This window comes from Balaenoptera borealis (assembly GCF_965194805.1).
Source record: "Balaenoptera borealis genome assembly, chromosome: 14".
Lineage (NCBI taxonomy): Eukaryota > Metazoa > Chordata > Mammalia > Artiodactyla > Balaenopteridae > Balaenoptera > Balaenoptera borealis.
Genome location: NC_138875.1, coordinates 54,905,284 through 54,923,255, shown reverse-complemented (window position 1 = coordinate 54,923,255; position 17,972 = coordinate 54,905,284). Strand labels below are relative to the sequence as shown.

General features: G+C 37.5%; 1 pseudogene across 1 annotated transcript; it reads left to right on the top strand.

Annotated features, from left to right (window-relative positions):
* The first annotated feature begins 12,654 nt into the window (after positions 1 to 12,654).
* On the top strand, positions 12,655 to 15,006 carry LOC309610535 (hsc70-interacting protein pseudogene; annotated as a pseudogene). Its single transcript has one exon. The product of its transcript is annotated as a hsc70-interacting protein pseudogene (transcript).
* The last annotated feature ends 2,966 nt before the right edge of the window (positions 15,007 to 17,972 follow it).

Genomic DNA, 17,972 nt, shown 5'->3' with positions numbered 1-17,972 from the left:
GTCCTTTGGTTAAAATTGACCAGAGACATTCTCTGTTGCTTTCCAACTAAGAAAACCTTAAAACCACATTATGACTTTATCTGAAAAACAATTAAACTTCAGGCAGGAAAATCTTTGCATAATAACACAAAAGGCCTGCTTAATTCCTGAACAAACATATAATCTTTCTTCAAAATTTGAGATCAGGTAGCAGATATAACAACACATGGGTGAGATTCATAGCATATTTATATTTCTGCATTTTATGAACTCATATGCAGACAAAAAAGATAGTCAGATGGGTAATGGATACTTTTGAAAAAACAAATTAATTATTAAATATAGTGTGAAATGGAGACATTTTCACATTACTTCTCATTACCATGGAACTTTCTGCAGGTTTCTGTGAGTCCTTGCATTTTGTGAAGCTGACTCTGAGTAAGAAAGATAAGTACAATTAAAAGAGAATACAGAGGGAGGGAGATGCAAGAGGGAAGAGATATGGGAACATATGTGTATGTATAACTGATTCACTTTGTTATAATGCAGAAACTAACACTAATTATACTCCAATAAAGATGTTAAAAAAAAATAAAAATAAAAAAGAGAATACAACAGAATGCAAAAATTTGAGTTATAATTCTCAAGTCACTTCTCAAAATTAGACAAACTAAAACCACTTGCAAAATGATTAGAATAACTGTAAGGAATATAAAAATCTCAGAGGCTTATGAGGACCAGGCTGTTTCATCTACTAAGATTTGCCCTTAGTCATCCAGTCTTAAGAATAATGGTTGTTCTTGGAATCTCTCAAGGGTCAAGAGGTGAAACCAAAACAGTTTTTTTCTTTCTTTCTGAGATGGCTAAAAAACATTAAGGAGGCATAACCCATTAATTTAAAGTTACATCTTACCGAAAAGTTCATCTGGCAAACTATGGAAAAATTAGGCAAGGTTTTTAAATAGTTGTGCTCGTAGTCTTGTTGCCTACTGCTAAGTGATGCTAAAGATTGTTATTTTTTTTCCTGTCACAACAAAATTGGTGCTGTGATAACTGATTCCATGAAACTGAACTTCTCCAATTCCAACTCCAAGACATGTATATAGCCTCTATACACCTAGCAACGATATATATATATATATATATATATATATATATATATATATATATATATATATATAGTGTGTGTGTGTGTGTGTTTGTGTGTGTGTGAAAACATATTTAGCCATGTTTCAGTATTCAGGAGAGTACAAAATATAGTTAGAAGTCTCAAAGTATGCAATTCCTATTTGGCTTTTTCACTGAGTCCCTTTCTAGATTTGTTTGTTCTGATCCAGGTGCCAAGAAGTGCTGATAAACATGATGACATGAGGTAGGAATTTCAGAAATCAAGGAGTAGAATCCAACCATACCTTGGCCTACAGTTTACTTTGTCAAAAGTTCCAGGGATCAAGGGTCAACACTAACTTGCTCTTGAAAATTCACCGGCCTTCCTCAGACTCATTTGTACTTTGCTATAACACCTCTTCTATGTGGCTCCTAATGTACTTTGGGTAAAACACAATTGGTGTGCTTAATGCTTTAATTGGTTTTCAGACTGGGTTTTGTTTGTATATGTTTGGGAGTGAATAATCCATAAGGAAGAGCCTTTCTCTTATTGCTTTCATCTTGTTTTCATTTTCTTGATAGAAGTTCCTTTGCATAAAGAATGCTCACCTTATAGCCAAATGTCACCTTACCCTCACAAGTGGTAAGAATTCATAGGAATACTCAATAATAGAGAGCACTTAATGGATAGTGCCAATATTATTCTTTTATAGCCAGTGTACTCACTGTTTATAAATAGAAAAGAAAGAGTAATGTTAACAAAGATGAGAAATAGTCCTCTGGCTAATCCTCCAAATCATTTTATCTGTAACTAATCTGTAGTCAGAACAGGAAGTTGACATAAAGTAAAAAAGGTTGTTCTGACAAGACCTCTTCATTGGGTAAGAGTCTCTTAATTAAAATGTGGCATTTCCGAGTATATGTTGTTTCTAAGTGGCGGGAAATTATGTTAACATGCAGCGTTAACTATTTAGGAGACCAAAGGCAAACTGGAAAGAATAGTAAAAACTGGCAAATGTGATGTCCTTGGTTGCACTTACATTCTTTGTAAATATTCTATCTTTCCACAATACATACTATAGCAAATTTTTAATCTCCATGGGGGAAAGTAAAGTCATTAAAAAATTTATAACTATTTAATATCAGTTTTTGGTGCTCATATTTTAAGATCTTCTAAAGTAATACACATATTAGATTGCTGGTCTAGATAAATATATTAAATAGATTTTTCATTTTTATTTTACAGTCCACATTTCAGAACAGTGTTACAAACCCCCAGTGGTACTTCAGGTCTGAGTACTTGGCAAAGTAGATATTGGTGCCTCATTACAGCAAACAAACTGACATATGTGTAAGTCATTTCTAACAGGGTTAGGTGCGTATATATTTAAGAAAAGAAGGATTTGTTCATTATCTCCTTCCTCACGGTGGAGCACATCAGGCTCTGCAATCAAATGAAACTGTACTGGGACAGCATAAAGTGAAATATTTTTATAATAACTAGGAGAGTAAATATTTGCTTCTTTCTAAAGAAAGAGAAACCACCCATCTTCGGCAACAGTTGTGATAGTGACAGGCATCATTTGTCCTGTTACTCTCAGGAACTCCCTGTCCTTATCAGCAGGGTAGGCAACAGCAACTAAGTCCCTTTGTGATGGCATAATTTTATGCCCCAGGAAGCTTACATAATCCAAATACTGCTTTGGAATAACTCCAGAACAAATTGGACTTTGAGAAGAGTCTGTTAGGAGTAAAGGAAGTGCTTCCCACAACCCTGAAACTGTACGACCCTAATTTTGCCAATAAACATGCATAATGGCCCGAACGTTGCTGTTGGAGAGTAGCCTGTTCCTTACATTGCCTCAGTGGGACTGGAGCTCCTGTTTCACTCTCAGCAGGGAGCAAAGGAGGGCCACTCTTTTCGCTTGTTCCATGCTTGTCCAATTGGTAAATTTAGGGTAAAGGTCCCTGCGTTTGTGAGTCTTAGGGTGTTATATCTTGCTGTCTGTCATACTGTCAACAGATCTCTGAAGGCCAGGACTCATCTGTGCTTCCAGTACCCCACTCACTTTTGATGGAAATGTAAACTAATTCAAATTTCCAATTCTCTGCCACCACAAAAGAGAACAAGAAAAATCTGTATAAACTGGTATGAGCAATTACCATTATAAGTCATTGTGAAAAGGTAAAAACAAGTGTGTACAGTATATGACTTTGGTGCCAAAAAAAAAAAAAACACAGAAAAATGAAGGGAGGGAGGAAGGAAGAAAGCGATGGAAGGCAAAGCCATAAAATAATGAAAGTGATGGGGTAGATGGGAACAAGGAAGGACAGAAATGGTAAGAAGTGTACCACCTTTTTATAGTCTAAGTTTTGAACCATAACAATATTTTATCATGTTTCACATATTCAAAAATAAAATTAAATCAAAAGCAGGAAAAAAATAAACCCTAAATCATATATAGAGAGAAATAAATGGACATAACTCCATAGCAAATTGATAACATTGATTATGAAAAAATAAATTAAAAAGAGAACTTCCAGATACAGAACTTAATGTACTATTTCAAGGAAAAGAAATAAATCCAAAGAGGTCTTAAAGTTGACTTAGTAAGTTTGTTATTAGTGGAAATATTAGTAGTGTAATTCTAAAACTATTATCTGTGTGTGTACATATAGACTAAAGCTAATATGTAAATATAATAATGTCATTAGAGTCTAGGATTTTCACTGTAAGCAAGAGGAGATTCAAATACAAAACTTTAAAGATATCAGTAAGGAAACACTATTACATTTGACTGGAAATATCTGTATGAACTCATGTTATTTGCAAGATATACATTACCTAAAGCTCTATCTGTAACAAAGAACAAACCTGACTCTACATTGGATCTATTCCTCTAGCTCTAACCTTTGTGCTCTGTTGCCTGTGCTGAGTCATGGTGGCTCTGCACGTTTCCTGAAAGAATGTTACCTATAGCCTGAAATATACATAATAGCCCTGTCTCAATGCTCTGCCTCCCAGACTTGAGCTTTAAAGGTATTAACATTCTTCCATTCATATAAAGATAAAAAGTTGCAGAACAGAAAATAACCATTGTCTTGTTGGAGGTTTACAGGACCATTGTGACCAGACCTAAGTGGAGGGCTGCAACAACATAGGATTATCACACCCCCTCTGGTGACTGGCAAGCACCAAGAAGTCTGCAACAACCAGCCACACTCCCCTCCCCTTTTAGTATAAAAGAAGCCTGAATTATAACTCAGGTAAGATGGTTCTCTGGGACACTAATCCACCATCTTCTGAGTCTGCTGGCTTTCCAAAAAAAAATCACTATTTCTTGCCCCAACACCTGTGTCTGGATTTATTGACCTGTCATGCAGCAAGGAGTAGGAGCTTGCACTCAGTAACATGTCTACCTACTGAAAGGATCTACAAGAAATGCCACTTCAGTAACAATGAACACATTACACCCAGAAATTGTTTTCTAAATATCATTCTTCTCGAAATGGTCTAGAGCTCCTTGGGAAAATAGCTGATTCCAGGTGTGGTGCAGAAAAAGTAGGAGAACCTGGAACAGCTTGTAGTTCCAGAAAGCAAGGGACTGCTCAGTGATTAATGGGGTCACACCAAAACTACCCAGGAACGAGCTTCCAACCAAAAATGACTAACAAATGTAAAGGGTATAACAAATATAATACTAAAAATAATTTGTTTACAGTGATACTTTTTTTTTAAAGGAAAGAAGGAGATAAAGAGGAAGAAGGAAGCTAGTTAGTAAATGTAGGACAGAATTAGAAAATGACCATTCTTCATTGTAATATTTGGTTTAGGCCAGGATCATCAATGGACACTAAGCCCCTGGGTAAGAGAATACTGGGAAATAGATTATCATAGTAGCAAAGTATCATATATCATAGATTGATGGTTGATTACTGAGGGGGAATTGGCAATTAAAAGGTCTGACAGTCATCACTGTAACCCAAGTGTAACAAAAGTAAGGTCACCAACAGTGGGATAACCTAACATTTATGTATCTCCTGATATAAGACATTAAGAAGAATACATCACTTATAAAGCATTATTGTAAGAAATGTTTATCCAGTATTAAATCATGAGGAAACCAGCAAACAGTTCCAGAATGTGTGACTTTCTATGAGCCGAATGGCTTGGGCTCTTTAAATATTCAAGTTCACTTTAAAAAGAGGCAAAAGAGACAGAAAATTAAATTCAATTGTGAACTTTAATTGAATCTTGGATCAAAAAGAAAGAGCTTTAAAAGATAATACAGGAAAAACCTGGGAAATTTGTGTATGGACTCTACATAGTCTTTGATCCAGCAATTTCACTTGGAGAAATTTATCCTAGAGATATAGTCACAGAAATAGACAAAACTATATAAAACCATTTGCAATAGCAAAAAAAAGGAAGAACCTCAAAGTTCATCAAAATGAGAGTTATTTAATCTAGGTATTATTATATAGTCACTGAAAATCAAAACAAATTTATTCGTACTAAAATGATCAGCTGTCCAAGATAAATATATTGCCGAGCAGGAGGAAAGGCAAGCCCTAGGATGGTATTATGTTTTGACATTATTTCTCTTTTAAATAATCTTAACAAATACTGACAAAATTAAAAGCCTATTTATATTATAACATATAATATTTCTACATGGCATGATCTGAGGATGCACTGTCTATAACAGATACTATAGAATTCGGTCTTTTCACAAAGCATGTGTTATTTTATAATCTCTTCAATTTAAATTCCCCCTTCTCCTACTACTCTTGCTAAGAAAATGTGTGCAAAACAAATGCAAAACCCCAAACTGTAACATTTCTAGAATAAAACATGGGAGAAAATCTCTATTACTTTAGTTAAGGCAAATATTTCATAGACATGACATCAAAAGCATGGTCCATTAAAGAAAAACTGATAGACTTCATCAAAATTAATAATATCTGTTCTTCAAAAGGCACTGTTAATAAAATGAAAAAGTCACATACTGGTAGAAAATATTTTAAATCACATATCTGATAAAAGATATATCTCAAATATATTAACAAAAAATTCTCAAATTTTAATAAGAAAACCACAAAAAAATGGACAAAATTTGAACAATTGTTTCAGCAAATAAGCCTGTGATAATATACTCAACATCACTAGTCACTAAAGAAATGTGAATGAAACCATAATTAGATATCATTAAATATCTATTAAAACGGTTAAAAAAAAAGCCTACAATATCAAGTGTTGCTGAGGATACAGAGCAACCTCCTAAAAAGCAAATCTGTACTTACCATGTCACCCAGCAACTCTACTCCCAAGTGTAATAAAAATATAAAACTCTATTTATGAACATTTACAATAGCCAAAACAGGAGAAAACCCCAAACATCCCTCAACAAGAGAATGGATTAACAAACTGGCACATCCATATAATGTTACACTGCTCAGCAATAAAAAGGAAAAACAACTGGTCAACACAACATGGGTGAATCTAAAATGCATCCTGGTAAGTGAAAGAAGCTGGATTCAAAAGGGCACATGTTGTATAATTCCATTTATTTGACATTCTTGCAAGGGTACAATCATAAGACCAATTCTTGAGAGGGGATGGAGATGTTAGGAGGATTTGTATAATAAAGAGCATGCGACCTTTATGGGGGTGAAGGAACTATTTTAAATCTCTATTGTGGTGGTGATTATACAGCTGTCTACATTTGTCAAATGTCACAGAGCTAATCACCGAAAACAGTAAATCTTAATACATGAAAATTGAGTGAAAATAAGGACACATTATATCAAATTTTGTTAGTTTTAGCTAAACTGCTTAGAGGGAAATTTATGGGATTAATGCTCATATTTAAAAAAAAGAATTTTCTCTAATCAATGATCTATGCTTCAATTCAAGAAATAAGAAAAAGATAAGCAAATTTAATCTACAGGAAGCCAAGAACAAAAGTAAGCAAAAATATCAATGAAATAGAAACAGAAAAGTGATACAGAAAATGAGCTAAGATATAGACCTTCAAGATGGTGGAGGAGTAAGGCATGGAGACCAACTTCCTCCTCACAAATACATCAGAAACACATCTACATGTGGAACAACTCCGACAGAACACCTACTGAACGCTGGCAGAACACCTCAGACCTCCCAAAAGGCAAGAAACTCCCCACGTACCTAGGTAGGGCAAAAGAAAAAAGAAAAAACAGACAAAAAAAATACAGACGGGGCCTGCACCTCTAGGAGAGAGCTATGAAGGAGGGAAAGTTTCCATACACTAGGGAGCCCCTTCACTGGCAGAGAGGTGGGGGTCACAGGGTAGAAGCTTCGGAGCCACAGAGGAGAGCACAGCAATAGGGGTGCAGAGGGCAAAGCAGAGAGATTCCCGCACAGAGGTTCAGTGCCGACCAGCACTCACCAGCCCAAGAGTCTTGTCTGCTCACCCGCCGGGGTGGGAGGGGGCTGGGAGCTGAGGCTCGGGCTTCGGTCGGATTGCAGAGAGAGGACTGGGGTTGGCTGCATGAACACAGCCTGAAGTGGGCTAGTGCACCACAGCTAGCTGGGAGGGAGTCCGGGAAAAAGTCTGGAGCTGCCAAAGAGACAAGAGACTTCTTCTTCCCTCTTTGTTTCCTGGTGCGCGAGGAGAGAGGATTAAGAGCACCGCTTAAAGGAGCTCCAGAGATGGGCGCAAGCCGCGGCTATCAGCGTGGACCCCAGAGACGGGCATGGGACACTAAGGCTGCTGCTGCCGCCACCAAGAAGCCTGTGTGCGAGCACAGGTCACTATCCACACCTCTCCTCCCAGGAGCCTGTGCAGCCCGCCACTGCCAGGGTCCCGTGATCCAGGGACAACTTCCCCAGGAGAAAACACGGCACGCCTCAGGCTGGTGCAATGTCACGCCGGCCTCTGTCGCCACAGGCTCACCCCACATTCCGTACCCCTCCCTCCCCACCCCCCCCCCGCCTGAGTGAGCCAGAGCCCCCGAATCAGCTGCTCCTTTAACCCCATTGTGTCTGAGGGAAGAACAGACACCCTCAGGCAACCTACACCCAGAGGCAGGGCCAAATCCAAAGCTGAACCCCCGGAGCTGTGCGAACAAAGAAGAGAAAGGGAAATTTCTCCAAGCAGCCTCAGGAGCAGAGGATTAAATCTCCACAAGCAACCTGATGTGCCCTGCATCTCTGGAATACCTGAATAGACAATGAATCATCCCAAAATTGAGGCAGTGGACTTTGGGAACAACTATAGACTTGGGGTTTCCTTTCTGCATCTAATTTGTATCTGGTTTTATGTTTATCTTAGTTTAGTAATTAGAGTTCATTATCGTTGGTAGATTTTTTTATTGATTTGGTTGCTCTCTTCCTTTTTTATTTTTTATATATAGATATATATTTTTTTCTCTTTTTGTGAGTGTGTATGTGTATGCTTCTTTGTCTGATTTTGTCTGTATAGTTTTGCTTTTACCATTTTTCCTAGGGTTCTGTCTGTCCGTTTTCTTTTTTGTTTGTTTGTTTTAGTATAGTTTTTAGCACTTGTTATCATTGGTGGATTTGTTGTTTGGCTTGGTTGTGCTCTTCTTTCTTTCTTTTTTTAATTTTTTTATTACTTTTTAATTTTTTTATTTTTAATAATTTAAAAAATTTTTATTTTAATAACTTTATTTTATTTATTTATTTTATTTCTTTCTTTCTTTTTTTCTCCCTTTTCTTCTGAGGCATGTGGCTGACAGGGTCTTGGGGCTCCAGCTGGGTGTCAGGCCTGTGCCTCTGAGGTGGGAGAGCTGATTCAGGACATTGGTCCAGCAGAGACCTCCTGGCTCCATGTGGTATCAAACGGCGAAAGCTCTCCCAGAGATCTCCATCTCAACGCTAAGACCCAGCTCCACTCAATGACCAGCAAGCTACAGTGCTGGACACCCTATGCCAAACAACTAGCAAAACAGGAACACAACCCCACCCAATAGCAGAAAGCCTGGCTAAAATCATAACAAGGTCACAGACACCTGAAAAAACACCACTGGACGCAGTTCTGCCCACCAGAAAGACAAGATCCACTTCATCCACCAGAACACAGGCACCAGTCCCCTCCACCAGGAAGCCAACACAACCCACTGGGGGCAGACACCAGAAACAACAGGAACTACGAACCTGCAGCCTGCAAAAAGGAGACCCCAAACACAGTTAAGTTAAGCAAAATGAGAAGACAGAGAAACACACAGCAGATGAAGGAGCAAGGCAAAAACCCACCAGACCAAACAAATGAAGAGGAAATAGGCAGTCTACCTGAAAAAGAATTCAGAGTAATGATGGTAAAGATGATCCAAAATCTTGTAAACAGAATGGAGAAAATACAAGAAACGTTTAACAAGGACCTAGAAGAACTAAAGAACAAAAGAAAAATGAGGAACAACACAATAAATGAAATTAAAAATTCTCTAGAAGGAATCAATAGCAGAATAACTGAGGCAGAATAACGAATAACTGACCTGGAAGATAAAATAGGGAAATAACTACCGCAGAGCAGAATAAAGAAAAAAGAATGAAAAGAATTGAGGACACTCTCAGAGATCTGTGGGACAATATTAAATGCACCAACATAAGAATTATAGGGGTACCAGAAGAAGAGGAGAAAAAGAAAGGGGCTGAGAAAATATTTGAAGAAATTATAGTTGAAAACTTCCCTAATATGGGAAAGGAAATAGTCAGTCAGTCCAGAAAGCACAGGGAGTCCCATACAGCATACATACAAGGAGAAACATGCCAAGAAACATATTAATCTAACTATCAATAATTAAATACAAAGAAAAAATATTAAAAGCAGTGAGGGAAAAACAGCAAATAACAAGGGAATCCTCATAAGATTAACTGCTGATCTTTCAGCAGAAACTCTGCAAGCCAGAAGGGAGTGGCAGGACATATTTAAAGTGATGAAAGGGAAAAACCTACAACCAAGAGTACTCTACCCAGCCAGGATCTCATTGAGATTCAACGGAGAAACTAAAACCTTTACAGACAAGCAAAAGCTAAGAGAATTCAGCACCACCAACCCAACTTTACAACAAATGCTAAAGGAACTTCTCTAGGCAGGAAACACAAGAGAAGGAAAAGACCTACAATAACAAACCCAAAACACTTGAGAAAATGGTAATAGGAATACACATATCGATAATTACCTTAAAGGCAAATGGATTAAATGCTCCAACCAAAAGACATCGACTGGCTGAATGGATACAAAAACAAGACCCATATATATGCTGTCTACAAGATACCCACTTCAGACCTAGGGATATACAGACTGAAAGTGGGGGGATGGAAAAAGATATTCCATGCAAATGGAAATCAAAAGAAAGCTGGAGTAGCAATTCTCATATCAGACAAAATGGACTTTGAAATAAAGACTATTACAAGAGACAAAGAGGACACTACATAATGATCAAGGGATCAATCCAAGAAAAGATCAACAATTGTAAATATTTATGCACCCAAAATAGGAGCACCTCAATACATAAGGCAAATGCTAACAGCCATAAAAGGGGAAACTGACAGTAACATAATCATAGTAGGGGACTTTAACATCCCACTTTCACCAATGGACAGATCACCCAAAATGAAAATAAATAGGGAAACACAAGCTTTAAACGGTAAATTAAACAAGGTGGACTTAATTGATATTTATAGGACATTCCATCCAAAAACAACAGAATACACTTTCTTCTCAAGTGCTCATGGAACATTCTCCAGGATAAATCATATCTTGGGTCACAAATCAAGCCTTGGTAAATTTAAGAAAACTGAAATCGTATCAAGTATCATTTCTGACCACAACGCTATGAGACTAGATATCAATTACAGGAAAAGATCTGTAAAAAATACAAACACATGGAGGCTAAACAATACACTACTAAATAACCAACAGATCACTGAAGAAATCAAAGAGGAAATCAAAAAATACCTAGAAACAAATGACAATGAAAACACGATGACCCAAAACCTCTGGGATGCAGCAAAAGCAGTTCTAAGAGGGAAGTTTATAGCTATACAATCCTACCTCTAGAAACAAGAAACATCTCAAATAAACAATCTAACCTTACACCTAAAGCAATTAGAGAAAGAAGAACAAAAACCCCCAAAGTTAGCAGGAGGAAAGGAATCATAAAGATCAGATCAGAAATAAATGAAAACAATATGAAGGAAACAAGAGCAAAGATCAATAAAACTAAAAGCTGATTCTTTCAGAAGATAAACAAAATTGATAAACCATTAGCCAGACTCATCAGGAAAAAAAGGGAGAAGACTCAAATCAATAGAATTAGAAATGAAAAAGGAGAAGTAACAACTGACACTGCAGAAATACAAAGGATCATGAGAGATTACTACAAGCAACTATATGCCAATAAAATAGACAACCTGGAAGAAATGGACAAATTCTTAGAAAAGTACAACCTTCCAAGACTGAACCAGGAAGAAATAGAAAATATAAACAGACCAATCACAAGCACTGAAATTGAGACTGTGATTAAAAATCTTCCAACAAACAAAAGCCCAGAACCAGATGGCTTCACAGGCGAATTCTATCAAATATTTAAAGAAGAGTTAACACCCTATCCTTCTCAAACTCTTCCAAAATATAGCAGAGAGAGGAACACTCCCAAACTCATTCTACGAGGCCACCATCACCCTAATACCAAAACCAGACAAAGATGTCACAAAGAAAGAAAACTACAGGCCAATATCACTGATGAACATAGATGCAAAAATCCTCAACAAAATACTAGCAAACAGAGCCCAACAGCACATTAAAAGGATCATACACAATGATCAAGAGGGTTTTATACCAGGAATGCAAGGATTCTTCAATATACGCAAATCAAGCAATGTGATAAACCATATTAACAAACTGAAGGAGAAAAACCATATGATCATCTCAATAGATGCAGAAAAAGCTTTCGACAAAATTCAACACCCATTTATGATAAAAACCATCCAGAAAGTTGGCACAGCGGGAACTTACCTCAACATAATAAAGGCCATATATGACAAACCCACAGCCAACATCGTTCTCAATGGTGAAAAACTGAAACCATTTCCTCTAAGATCAGGAACAAGACAAGGTTGTCCACTCTCACCACTATTATTCAACATAGTTTTGGAAGTTTTAGCCACAGCAATGAGAGAAGAAAAAGAAATAAAAGGAATCCAAATCGGAAAAGAAGAAGTAAAGCATTCACTGTTTGCAGATGACATACTATACATAGAGAATACTAAGGATGCTACCAGAAAACTACTAGAACTAATCAATGAATTTGGTAAAGTAGCAGGATACAAAATTAATGCACAGAAATCTCTTGCATTCCTATGCACTAATGATGAAAAATCTGAAAGAGAAATTAAGGAAACACTCCCATTTACCACTGCAACAAAAAGAATAAAATACCTGGGAATAAACCTACTTAAGGAGAGCACTGGTTCTGAGTGAATACAAGAATGCGTGCATGGAGAGGCAAGCAACAGCATTAACAGCCACACTTCTAGAAGATTCTAGCCAGTGTGCAGGAAAGCGGTAGAGAGTAGGAATGAACGGGCGATGGACCCAGGGTCATGAGACCATTGGGTGGGCAGAGCCAGTGGCCGGGGAGGTTCTAGTCTGTTCTGCCTCGCAGCAGCTGCCCCGTTTATGCAGTCACGCTGAGCTAGCACCTGGGCCTGGGATTGTGCCGCAGCCTCCGCCGCGCCTGCCGCCTCCTGCTGTCTCCCGCCGCCTCCGGACCATAGACCCCCTCAAAGTGAGCGAGCTTCGAGCCTTCGTGAAAATGTGCAAGCAGGACCCGAGTGTTCTGCACACTGAGGAAATGTGCTTCCTGAGGGAATGGGTGGAGAGCATGGGGGGTAAAATACCACCTGCTACTCGTAAAACTAAATTGGAAGAAAATACCAAGGGAGAAAAAACAGTAAGAACGAGGAGGAAAACATAAAGACAGACGAACCATCAAGTGAAGAAAGTGATCTAGAAATTGACAATGAAGGTGTGATTGAACCAGACCCTGATGCCCCTCAAGAAATGGGAGATGAAAATGTAGAGATAACTGAGGAGATGATGGATCAGGCAAATGATAAAAAAGTGCCTGCCATTGATGCCCTAAATGATGGTGAACGACAGAAAGCCATTGACTTGTTCACAGATGCCATCAAGCTAAATCCTCGTTTGGCCATTCTGTATGCCAAGAGATCAAGTGCCTTCATCAAATTACAGAAGCCAAATGCTGCCTTCCGAGACTGTGACAGAGCTATTGAAATAAATCCTGATTCTGCTCAGCCATACAAGTGGCGAGGGAAAGCACACAGACTTTTGGGCCATTGGGAAGAAGCTGCCCATGATCTTGTCCATGCCTGTAAGCTGGATTATGATGAAGATACTAGTGCAATGCTGAAAGAAGTTCAACCAAGGGCCCAGAAAATTGCTGAACATAGGAGAAAGTATGAGCGAATATGTGGAGAGCGAGAGATCAAAGAAAGAATAGAAAGGGTCAAGAAGGTTAAGGAAGAACATGAGAGAGCCCAGAGGGAGGAAGAAGCCAGATGACAATCAGGAGCTCAGTATGGCTCTTCGCAGGTGGCTTTCCTGGCAGAATGCCTGGTAATTTTCCTGGAGGAATGCCTGGAATAGGAGGGGGCATGCCTGGAATAGCAGGAATGCCTGGGCTTAATGAAATTCTTAGTGATCCAGGGGTTCTTGCAGCCATACAGGATCCAGAAGTTATGGTGGCCTTCCAGGATGTGGCTTAGAACCCGGGAAATATGTCAATATATCAGAGCAACCCAAAGGTTATGAATCTCGTCAGTAAATTGTCGGGCAAATTTGGAGGTCAAGCATAATGCCCTTCTGACAAATAAAGCCCCTGTTGAAGGAAAAGCAACTTAGATCACCTAATGGATGTTGCAATAATACAAACTAGTGTACCTCTGACCGTCTCATGAAGAAAGCTGGGGTGCTTTAAAGATAATTCCTACCCCTCTGCCCCAAATGCAGCTGAAACATTTTACAGTGGTTTTCCATTAGGGTATTCATTCAGATAATGTTTTCTTACTAGAAATTAAAAATTTTAAACAATTTTTAAACCTTAAAAATATTTAAAACAAATTAAAAGGGTGTGTTAATCCCTACATCTTTCTTTACTAATCATTTTGGTTTTCTCCTTTGAATTAATTAGGCAAGGAAGATACTTCAGTATGGAAGATTTATTGTTCAAGTTTGAGTGAAATAAAGATTTATTAGTGGGAGGAAAATGTAACATTTAAATATATAAAGTTTGAGTTGGATATATGGTCACTGAGGCATTTTGATTTGTCTTTTTAATTGCTTTATTATTATTCTTTTTAATGATTTGCTTCCATGAAACTATTGGGACCACCAGTGTTGCAGTAGGACCTGGGTAGGGAGTGGAAGTACTTGTCAGGGCAGCAGTAATCTTACTGCATTTCATATAATGTGTACCCTTGTGCAGATGCACTTAAATCTTACACTGGGTGAAGGGATGATTTTTATACTGCTGCAGTAAAATTGGATTACTTAGCTCTGTTCTTCTCTGATATCTAAAATAAATGTTTCATATTTCCACATAGGGGGAAAAAAAAACCTACCTAAGGAGACAAAAGACCTGTATGCAGAAAACTATAAGACACTGATGAAAGAAATTAAAGATGATACAAACAGATGGAGAGATATACCATGTTCTCGGATTGGAAGAATCAACACTGTGAAAATGACTACTACCCAAAGCAATCTACAGATTCAATGCAATCCTTATCAAACAACCAATGGAATTTTTCAAAGAACTAGAACAAAAAATTTCACAATTTGTATGGAAACACAAAAGACCCCAAATAGCCAAAGAAATCTTGAGAAAGAAAAATGGAGCTGGAGGAATCAGGCTCCCTGACTTCAGACTATACTACAAAGCTACAAAAATCAAGACAGTATGACACTGGCACAAAAACAGAAATATAGATCAATGGAACAGGATAGAAAGCCCAGAGATAAACCCACGCACATATGGCCACCTTATTTTTGATACAGGAGGCAAGAATATACAATGGAGAAAAGACAGCCTCTTCAATAAGTGGTGCTGGGAAAACTGGACAGTTACATGTAAAAGAATGAAATTAGAACACTCCCTAACACCATACACAAAAATAAACTCAAAATGGATTAAAGACCTAAATGTAAGGCCAGACATTATCAAACTCTTAGAGGAAAATATAGGCAGAACACTCTGTGACATAAATCACAGCAAGATCTTTTTTGATCCACCTCCTAGATAAATGGAAATAAAAACAAAAATAAACAAATGGGACCTAATGAAACTTAAAAGCTTTTGCACAGCAAAGGAAACCATAAACAAGACGAAAAGACAACCCTCAGAACGGGAGAAAATATTTGCAAATGAAGCAACTGACAAAGGATTACTCTCCAAGATTTACAAGCAGCTCATGCTGCTCAATATTAAAAAACAAACAACCGAATCCAAAAATGGGCAGAAGACCTAAATAGACATTTCTCCAAAGAAGATACACAGATTGCCAACAAACACATGAAAGCATGCTCAACATCACTAATCATTAGAGAAATGCAAATCAAAACTACAATGAGGTATCACCTCACACCAGTCAGAATGACCATCATCAAAAAATCTACAAACAATAAATGCTGGAGAGGGTGAGGAGAAAAGGGAACCCTCTTGCACTGTTGGTGGGAATGTAAATTGATACAGCTACTATGGAGAACAGTATGGAGGGTCCTTAAAAAACTAAAAATAGAACTACCATACAACCCAGCAATCCCACTACTGGGCATATACCCTGAGAAAACCATAATTCAAAAAGAATCATGTACCACAATATTCATTGTAGCTCTATTTACAATAGCCAGGACATGGAAGTAACCTAAGTGTCCATCGACAGATGAATGGATAAAGAAGATGTGGCCCATATACACAATGGAATATTACTCAGCCATAAAAAGAAATGAAATTGAGTTATTTGTAGTGAGGTGGATGGACCTAGAGTCTACCATACAGAGTGAAGTAAGTCAGAAAGAGAAAAACAAATACTGTATGCTAACACATATATATGGAATCTTAAAAAAAAAATAAAAATGGTTCTGAAGAACCTAGGGGCAGGACAGGAATAAAAACGCAGATGTAGAGAATGGACTTGAGGATATGGGGAGGGGGAAGGGTACGCTGGGACGAAGTGAGAGAGTGGCATGGACATATACACACTACCAAATGTAAAATAGATAGCTAGTGGGAAGCAGCTGCATAGCACAGGGAGATCAGCTCGGTGCTTTGTGACCACCTAGAGAGGTGGGATAGGGAGGATGGGAGGGGGACGCAAAAGGGAGGAGATATGGGGATATATGTATATGTATAGCCGATTCACTTTGTTATAAAGCAGAAACTAACACACCATTGTAAAGCAATGATACTCCAATAAAGATGTTTAAAAAAAAATGAGCTAAAACCGTCTTTCATGTCAGAAAGAAAGTGAAGTTTACGAAGGTCATGTTGAAATGACTTAGGAGCCAACTTAAAGAAGTTCTGACAAATTAATTGAGATAATTTAAGCTCCAATGAGGATATTAATTGGAACAGATTGAAACAGTAGATATATTTAAGCTTATGAGTTTGTATCAAATTTAAAGAAAAAAACTAAGTTTGGAGAGTGATAGGGATCCAATTAATTATCTTGAAAAGATGATATGTATATATATCTTAGCTTTTTTATAATAACTGCACCACTTTATAACAAAATAGTTGATGAAGGGAAACATTTTTATGAAAATATTCCAACAAATAAATGAAGTCAAAGTGATGGAATTAAAATGTCATAGTTTCTAATCCCCAGTGAATTAATGGACCCAGGCATCAAATACCAATGGTTACTAACACCCCAAAAGAGAGGTAATGTCCTAATAAAGGAAAATACCACCACCTATTAACTTATTTTAAAAAAAGAAAGGAAGGAAGGAAGAAAAGGAATCTAGTCAAGTCTTTAGATTTAACTACGAAGTTACAGGAAATACAGAGGACATGTGAAACATATCATGACTATCAAATCAGCAACATTCATACTCCAGGAAACTACAGTTAAAACCACCTGATTTTTCCAAAAATAACTAATTTTAAGAGGAAAAGAGAAGAAAGATGAAAGAAAAATGAGACAACCCAAATATGTGTTGAAAAGTGAAATAGAATGTTTTAGAATGCACACTTGGATGATAAAACCATTTTTACAGAAGCAAGAAAGTGATTCCCATAAAGTGAGGATAGTATCTTCATTTCGGGTAGAGAGTGGAACTGGTGATTAGGAAGAGTTGCGTTGAGGGTTCTTGAAGTGGGTTCTTGAATTCTTAAGGTATTTTGGTTTATAAGAATTTGTTAAATTATAAATCTGTTTAATGGTACCTTTCTGTATCTGTGTTATAAGAAATTTTTTTTCAAAAAAAAACTTTAGATCTGAAAAAGGTGTCCAAGCTCTTCTCCCAGGGTGCTTAAGCTGGGCTGTGTTAAAACTCTAGGGAAAAATAATAATAATAAATCCAGAGGATTGGCTTAAGGGGTCTGTGAATCCCTCAAAATTGTTTCCAGCTTTATTTGTGCCCCCAAGACTAGGATCCATGAGTCAAGGAGGATAATTTCTCCTCATTTATGTTTTTATTATTTCTTACTTTAAGCTTTCCTCACACAAGAAATTGGTGTCAAAGAACATTTGTTGAGGGAACAAGTTATTTCTCCAAGCAGGGAAGAGTCAGGGCAGTGGGGGTAGAGGGGACGGGAAAACATTAAAAACACAATGATAGAAAAAGATAACTGCCAAT